Source organism: Trichosurus vulpecula, chromosome X, assembly GCF_011100635.1.
Source record: "Trichosurus vulpecula isolate mTriVul1 chromosome X, mTriVul1.pri, whole genome shotgun sequence".
NCBI lineage: Eukaryota > Metazoa > Chordata > Mammalia > Diprotodontia > Phalangeridae > Trichosurus > Trichosurus vulpecula.
In genome coordinates, this window is record NC_050582.1 from 17,957,554 (window position 1) to 17,966,580 (window position 9,027).

Genomic DNA, 9,027 nt, shown 5'->3' on the forward strand with positions numbered 1-9,027 from the left:
CTTAAATACTCTTGACAATTACAATAACGAACCATGATTAATAGGACTGGCAATGAAGCTTGGTACCCACCAACTGAGAGAGATGATAGATACAAGATGCAGAATAGTCACCCATTTTAGGACATCCCCAACATAGGAATTTTTTGTTTTGCCTGACTACATGTCCACTCTCAGTCCATAGGGTTACCTTTAAAAGGTGCAGGAGGAGATGTAACCAGTCTAATCCTGGGAACCTAACTGTTGTATGAGATGGAATTTGTTATAAGGTAAGAAAGGCTTAAATGGGCTATCCAGAAAGAGAATTCAGGAGAAAGACTTGCCCTCGGGGCAGCTAGGTGGCTCAGTGGGTGGAGCACCAGCCCTGGAGTCAGGAGCACCTGAGTTCAAATCCAACGTCAGACACTTAACACACTTACCAGCTGTGTAACCTTGGGCAAGTCACTTAACCCCAATTGCCCTTCCTTCCCCCTTCAAAAGAAAAAGAGAGAGACTTGCCCTCACTGTATAAATCTTGGAATAGTTTGCATAAAAAATGATCATCAAACTCATCTCAGCTAATGAAATCACCTAAAGCAAGTATAGAAAAAAAAAGAGCTCAGAACAGTGCCTGGGATTACACCTACAAATAGAAGGTAGGATTTGTATGATATTCCAGTACAGGAGGTTGAAAATGAATAGTCAGACAGTGAGTAGCTACAGATGAATCCAGGGAGGACAAAGAGTGGCTTAGGGGTAGGGGAGGCCAGCTGTTTCAAATACTACCGCTAGATCAACAAAGATGAAGTCTGAGACAAGGACATGGCAATTCAAAAGATCATTGATCTTGCAAAAAGGTTGAGGTGGGTGAAAATGCCAGAAGCCAAAAGGCAAAATTTCAAGTGTTTAAGCAATGAGTAGGAGGTAAAAACGTGGAGGTGATCAGTTTAGAAAACCTTTTATAGTTTTTCTGTGAAAGTGAGAAGAGACTGAGGATTGGATCTTAAGGGGATGGTAAGGTCAAGTGAAGGAGTTTTTTTTTTTTTTTTTGTTTTGTTTTGTTTTTTTTAGGGAAAGGGAGATCGGGGCATGCTGGTAAGAAAAGAAGAAACTTGGGGATACAGAGAGATTAAAAATAAGACATTGACATTCCCTTTAAGACTGGAGCGAAGAAGGAAAGAGTAAGGAGGGTGATGTTGAGGTGCATTGAAGTGTAGAAATAGAGAGAAGAGGGAGCTCAGGACAGATGGGCTCCATTTTTTCAGTGAAGTGTGGAGACAGGATCATCTGCTGAAAGGACTTCTGACTCCCTTGCAACTTAGTTTGTAGACCTACCACTTGATTGAAACCATCTTCTGCAAAGCTACAAACTTATTGTTTCTTTTTCAAAAGTTAAAAAAACATTTTTTTCAGCTAACAAGCATTCATTTTCTTCTGTCTTCCACCATTTTTTTTGCAAGGCAATCAGGGTTAAGTGACACACAGCTAGTAAGTACGAAATGTCTGAGGGCAGATTTGACCTTAGGTCCTCCTGACTGCAGGGCTAGTGCTCCATCTATTGCACCACCTACCTGCCCTTTACCATTTTCACATTGCAAAAAATCACACATTAATCTGCTAAGTTTAATGGCAGTCCTTAGTTCTTTATTTTACTCGACTTCTGTCTAAAAATGGGTCTTCCTAGATGCTCTTTTGTGCCTTGGCTTCCAAGAGAAGACAAGTTAAGGCAACAGGTATGTGTTAAGTGTGTGTTCTATGGCATGTACTCGGCTCTCAGGGTTCTGCTCCTTTCAGTCAGAATACCCTTCCTTAGTCCTCTTTGACAGATCATCATACTCAATGATGGCTTAACCATAGGGATCACCCAGTGACCTGTCCTGTGTGTTCTATGCTGTTCCTCCACTCCTTCGGTGGTGTCCTCAGCTCCTATACCTGCAGTTATCCAGGAGGTGACCCACAATCTGTATCTGGTCAGTATTTATTTCCAGAATTGCTGTTGGAGATGTCTATCTGGAAGTTCGGTGAGCACCTAAAACACAGCATGTCCAAAAGGGATTAAATACATCCTTGGACAAACTCTACCATGAAAACCAACCTAATGAAGGCATTATGTGGAGGGTGCAGCTGAAATTTATGTGAGTACTGAAATGTATTGGTTACTCTTACTTATGTTTTCATGGAAGCCCTCTGTCAGTTTGGATAATTACTGTGTTTGCCTTCTGGTGAAGTGTAATTAAGTTCTGATGGTGTCATCGTGGTGAGAGGCTGGTTTTGTATGAATGGAATCGCAGGGACAGTCAGAAACTCCAGAGCTGTAAGGGTGAGGAGGAGGAGGAGGAGGTTATTGTTCCTCCAGCCACTACTAAAGGGTTACTCCTCTAGGAATCTTGGAGAGTTTGAGTTAAGCCCCAGCCAGGAAAGGGGCAAGTTGGAGGAGGAGCTGGTTGGCCAGAGGGTAGATGAAAGGGCCCTGGAGGAGGTGTTACCTTGTGAGGGTGACAACCCCAGGCTTCTCCACCCAGGGTGACAATTGCCAAGATTTAAGCCTAAGGACCTTGGGAGGGCAGGAGCAAAAATGATAATGTGATGCCCATTTTGTGGATGAGCAAACTGAGGCTCAGGCAGATTGAGAGGTAAGACAGGTGCTTTCCAGAGTCTACACCTACAGTGCACAGGGGCCGGGGGAAGGCAGAGGAGAGAATAAAGAAAGTCAGAGTGCCTGTCTGTGTGGGAGGGGGTTCCCACTCCTTTCCCAGGCAATTTGTTGGTTTTTTTCCCCGAAATAGAAGCCAGACAGGGCCAAGTAGTTTCCACCTAAAAGGAAATCTAATGAAAGGGTGTGTGTGTGTGTGTGTGTGTGTGTGTGTGTGTGTGTGGAAATTTCGGGTGGCTGAAGGGTTTGGGGCGTGTGGGTGGGGTGCTGGGAGGGGGAAGAGCCGAGGCCCTAAGGTTTCAGGGAGGGAGCAGAGCTATGCTGCAGAAGCAGTCCCCAGGCAGCAGGGGGTGCTTTAGGGAGCCACAGGAGGAAGGGAGACTGTGTAGCTCCTCCAGCCATTCTCTCCACTAGAAGGGCGGGGCCTCTTCTTCCGTATCATTATCCTAGGTATCCTGAGGAAGTGCCAGGGGCCCACTTTCGCATTCCCTTCTTTACAAGGTCACCTTGAGGCTTCTGAAAGGGTAGTATACCGCATTGGCCATCTTGCTAGAGGGGAGTGAAAGGGCAAGAAGCGGGGACGGAGGGAAAGCCGCACATTGGCCCATTTCCAACAACTCTGGGAGCCCATTGGCTGAGAGTGGGACATGTGATAGGCCCAGGCAGAAGGCCTTGATTGGTGGGTGGGGTCGTGTGCCTCCTTTCTCCATTTTTTCACTGACTCCCCGGATATTGATGGGGGAGGGCTGGAAACCCAGGGCCAGGGGGACGATGCGCCTGCTTGGACGGTCCTCGCTTTGCCCCGCCATGCCACCTCTCATGGAATCGTTGTGAGGAGGACAAGCCTCTGAAGGTGGGTGTGGGGATGAGGGAGGAGAGACTGAACCTGGGGAATGGGTAGGGGGACAAGAGGCTGCAGGGAAAAGGGTAAGGGGCTGTACAGAATGAACTGAGCCCAGACTGGGCTCCATCTTCTGAGGCTCACTTTGGTGTTCTCTTTACAAGGTCGACTTGAGGCTTGTAAAATGGCGGCCTGCTGTGGCGGCCATCTTGCTAAGGGGGAGTGACAGGGCAGGAAGGGGGGAGGGGGAGGAAACGCCTCGCATTGGCCCATTTCAAACAACTGTGGGAGCCCATTGGCTGAGAGTGGGACACGTGATGTGCTCAGGGAGAAGGACTTGATTGGTGGGTGGGGTTGTGTAGCTCCTTTCGCTTTTTGTTGCTGACTACCCGGACGTTGACAGGGAAGGGCTGGAGACCCTGGGCCAGGGGAACGATGCCCCTACCTGCACGGGTCCCCAGTTTTCCCTGCCCCGGCGCCTCTCCTGGAAGCCTTGTGAGGAGGACCAGCCTCTGAAGGTAGGTGTGGGGATGAGGGAGGAGAGACTGGACGTGGGGATTGGGTAGGGGAACAAGAGGGTGCAGGTAAGGGGGTACGTGGCTGTACAGAAGGAGGTGAGCCCAGCCTGGGCTCCATCTTCTGGGGTTCACTTTGCTGTCCTATTGTTTACAAGTTCGCCTTTAGGCTTGTGAAGTGGTGGCCTGCCGCGGCGGCCATCTTGCTAAGGTGGAGTAAAAAGGCAGGAAGGGGGGAGGGGAGGAAAAGCCTCCCATTGGCCCATTTCAAACAGCTGTGGGAGCCCATTGGCTGAGAGTGGGATATGGGATGGGCCCAGGCAGAAGGTCTTGATTGGTGGGTGGAGTCGTGTACCTCCTTTCTCCATCATTTTATCATTGACTTCCTGGAGCTAGCTGGGGAAGGGCTGGAGACCCTGGGTAGGGGGACGATGCCCCTACCTGCACGGGTCCCCACTTTGCCCTGCCCCGGGGCCTCTCCTGGAAGCCTTGTGAGGAGGACCAGCCTCTGAAGGTGCTGAAGGTGGGTGTGGGGATGAGGGAGGAGAGACTTGACGTGGGGATTGGGTAGGGGGACAAGAGGGTGCAGGTAAGGGGGTACGTGGCTGTACAGAAGGAGGTGAGCCCAGCCTGGGCTCCATCTTCTGGGGTTCACTTTGCTGTCCTATTGTTTACAAGTTCGCCTTTAGGCTTGTGAAGTGGTGGCCTGCCGCGGCGGCCATCTTGCTAAGGTGGAGTAAAAAGGCAGGAAGGGGGGAGGGGGAGGAAAAGCCTCCCATTGGCCCATTTCAAACAACTCTGGAAGCCCATTGGCTGAGAGTGGGACATGTGATGGGCCTAGGCAGAACGTCATGATTGGTGGGTGGGTTCGTGTACCTCCTTTCTCCATCGTTTTCTCGTTGACTCCCTGGAATTCGCTGGGGAACGGCTGGAGACCCGGGGCCAGGGGAACGATTCCCCTACCTGGACGGGTCCCAACTTTGCCGTGCCCCAGCGCCTCTCCTGGAAGCCTTATGAGGAGGACCAGCCTCTGAAAGTGGGTGTGGGGATGAGGGAGGAGAGACTGGGCCTGGGGAACGGGTAGGGGGAAAAGAGGGTGCAGGTAAGGGGATAAGGGGCTGTACAGAAGGAGGTGAGCCCAGCCTGGGCTCCATCTTTTGGGGTTCACTTTGGTGTCCTATTTACAATTTCGGCTTGAGGCTTCTGAAATGGCGGCATGTAGCGGAGGCCATCTTGTAAGGTGGAGTCAAAAGGCAGGAAGGGGGAAGGGGGAGGAAAAGCCTCCCATTGGCCCATTTCAAACAACTGTGGGAGACCATTGGCTGAGAGTGGGACAAGTGATGGGCCCAGGCAGAAGGTCTTGATTGGTGGGTGGGGTCGTGTGCCTCCTTTCTCCATTTTTTCGCTGACTCCCCGGATACTGATGGGGGAGGGCTGGAGACCCTGGGCCAGGGGGACGATTCCTATACCTGGACGGGTACCCACTTTGCCCTGCCCTGCCGCCTCTCCTAGAAGCCTTGTGAGGAGGACAAGCCTTTGAAAGTGGGTGTGGGGATGAGGGAGGAGAGACTGGGCCTGGGGAACGGGTAGGGAGACAAGAGGGTGCAGGTAAGGGGGTACGGGGCTGTACAGAAGGAGGTGAGCCCAGCCTGGGCTCCATCATCTGGGGTTCACTTTGGCGTCCTATTCTTTACAAGTTCGCCTTGAGGCTTGTGAAGTGGCAGCCTGCCGTGGCAGCCATCTTGCCAAGGTAGAGTAAAAAGGCAGGAAGGGGGGAGGGGAGGAAAAGCCTCCCATTGGCCCATTTCAAGCAACTGTGGGAGCCCATTGGCTGAGAGTGGGATATGGGATGGGCCCAGGCAGAATGTCTTGATTGGTGGGTGGAGTCGTGTACCGCCTTTCTCCATCATTTTATCATTGACTTCCTGGAGCTAGCTGGGGAAGGGCTGGAGACCCTGGGTAGGGGGACGATGCCCCTACCTGCACGGGTCCCCACTTTGCCCTGCCCCGGGGCCTCTCCTGGAAGCCTTGTGAGGAGGACCAGCCTCTGAAGGTGGTGAAGGTGGGTGTGGGGATGAGGGAGGAGAGACTTGACGTGGGGATTGGGTAGGGGGACAAGAGGGTGCAGGTAAGGGGGTACGTGGCTGTACAGAAGGAGGTGAGCCCAGCCTGGGCTCCATCTTTTGGGGTTCACTTTGGTGTCCTATTTACAATTTCGGCTTGAGGCTTCTGAAATGGCGGCATGTAGCGGAGGCCATCTTGTAAGGTGGCGTCAAAAGGCAGGAAGGGGGGAGGGGGAGGAAAAGCCTCCCATTGGCCCATTTCAAACAACTGTGGGAGATCATTGGCTGAGAGTGGGACAAGTGATGGGCCCAGGCAGAAGGTCTTGATTGGTGGGTGGGGTCGTGTGCCTCCTTTATCCATTTTTTCGCTGACTCCCCGGATATTGATGGGGGAGGGCTGGAGACCCTGGGCCAGGGGGACGATTCCTATACCTGGACGGGTACCCACTTTGCCCTGCCCTGCCGCCTCTCCTAGAAGCCTTGTGAGGAGGACAAGCCTTTGAAAGTGGGTGTGGGGATGAGGGAGGAGAGACTGGGCCTGGGGAACGGGTAGGGAGACAAGAGGGTGCAGGTAAGGGGGTACGGGGCTGTACAGAAGGAGGTGAGCCCAGCCTGGGCTCCATCATCTGGGGTTCACTTTGGCGTCCTATTCTTTACAAGTTCGCCTTGAGGCTTGTGAAGTGGCAGCCTGCCGTGGCAGCCATCTTGCCAAGGTAGAGTAAAAAGGCAGGAAGGGGGGAGGGGAGGAAAAGCCTCCCATTGGCCCATTTCAAACAGCTGTGGGAGCCCATTGGCTGAGAGTGAGATATGGGATGGGCCCAGGCAGAAGGTCTTGATTGGTGGGTGGAGTCGTGTACCTCCTTTCTCCATCATTTTATCATTGACTTCCTGGAGCTAGCTGGGGAAGGGCTGGAGACCCTGGGTAGGGGGACGATGCCCCTACCTGCACGGGTCCCCACTTTGCCCTGCCCCGGGGCCTCTCCTGGAAGCCTTGTGAGGAGGACCAGCCTCTGAAGGTGCTGAAGGTGGGTGTGGGGATGAGGGAGGAGAGACTTGACGTGGCGATTGGGTAGGGGGACAAGAGGGTGCAGGTAAGGGGGTACGTGGCTGTACAGAAGGAGGTGAGCCCAGCCTGGGCTCCATCTTCTGGGGTTCACTTTGCTGTCCTATTGTTTACAAGTTCGCCTTTAGGCTTGTGAAGTGGTGGCCTGCCGTGGCGGCCATCTTGCTAAGGTGGAGTAAAAAGGCAGGAAGGGGGGAGGGGGAGGAAAAGCCTCCCATTGGCCCATTTCAAACAACTCTGGAAGCCCATTGGCTGAGAGTGGGACATGTGATGGGCCTGGGCAGAACGTCATGATTGGTGGGTGGGTTCGTGTACCTCCTTTCTCCATCGTTTTCTCGTTGACTCCCTGGAATTCGCTGGGGAACGGCTGGAGACCCGTGGCCAGGGGAACGATTCCCCTACCTGGACGGGTCCCAACTTTGCCGTGCCCCAGCGCCTCTCCTGGAAGCCTTATGAGGAGGACCAGCCTCTGAAAGTGGGTGTGGGGATGAGGGAGGAGAGACTGGGCCTGGGGAACGGGTAGGGGGACAAGAGGGTGCAGGTAAGGGGGTACGGGGCTGTACAGAAGGAGGTGAGCCCAGCCTGGGCTCCATCTTTTGGGGTTCACTTTGGTGTCCTATTTACAATTTCGGCTTGAGGCTTCTGAAATGGCGGCATGTAGCGGAGGCCATCTTGTAAGGTGGAGTCAAAAGGCAGGAAGGGGGGAGGGGGAGGAAAAGCCTCCCATTGGCCCATTTCAAACAACTGTGGGAGACCATTGGCTGAGAGTGGGACAAGTGATGGGCCCAGGCAGAAGGTCTTGATTGGTGGGTGGGGTCGTGTGCCTCCTTTCTCCATTTTTTCGCTGACTCCCCGGATATTGATGGGGGAGGGCTGGAGACCCTGGGCCAGGGGGACGATTCCTATACCTGGACGGGTACCCACTTTGCCCTGCCCTGCCGCCTCTCCTAGAAGCCTTGTGAGGAGGACAAGCCTTTGAAGGTGGGTGTGGGGATGAGGGAGGAGAGACTGGGCCTGGGGAACGGGTAGGGAGACAAGAGGGTGCAGGTAAGGGGGTACGGGGCTATACAGAAGGAGGTGAGCCCAGCCTGGGCTCCATCATCTGGGGTTCACTTTGGCGTCCTATTCTTTACAAGTTCGCCTTGAGGCTTGTGAAGTGGCAGCCTGCCGTGGCAGCCATCTTGCCAAGGTAGAGTAAAAAGGCAGGAAGGGGGGAGGGGAGGAAAAGCCTCCCATTGGCCCATTTCAAGCAACTGTGGGAGCCCATTGGCTGAGAGTGGGACATGGGATGGGCCCAGGGAGAAGGTCTTGATTGCTGGGTGGGGTCGTGTACCTCCTTTCTCCATCATTTTCTCGTTGACACCCTGGACCTCGCTGGGGAAAGGTGGGAGACCCTGGGCCAAGGGGATGATGTGCCTGCCTGGACGGGTCCCCAATTTGCCTGGCCGTGGGGCCTCTCCTGGAAGCATTTTCCTGGTTGGCAGGGGTCACAACACGTGCCTTGGACACTTTTCCATCAGCCAGGCTGTTGTGGCCACGTTTGACCTCTGTCCACGTTGAAGGATGGTGTGGATCGGCCCATGGAAGGTTCAGGGCCAGGCCCTGGGGAGCCGGCAGGTCCTTCTCTCCTGCTGCTGCTTCTACTTCAGGGGCATTGTCTGAATAGTTGCTGAGATGGGGGGGCGGAGTTAGGAAAGGAGGGGTTTCAAGTGTTCCCACCCCTCGAAAAGGAATAAAACCAAGAAACCCCTTGATGGCAAACTTGGCCACCCACATCCCTGGGAATAAGGTGCATGATGCTCCATTTGGGTGAAGGCTCCTCCATGTGCCCCTGCAGGACTGTGCCTGGAGGACGCTGGACAGTCTATGGAATTGAATTTTTACCAAGATGACATTTTCATGACACATGTAAAGTA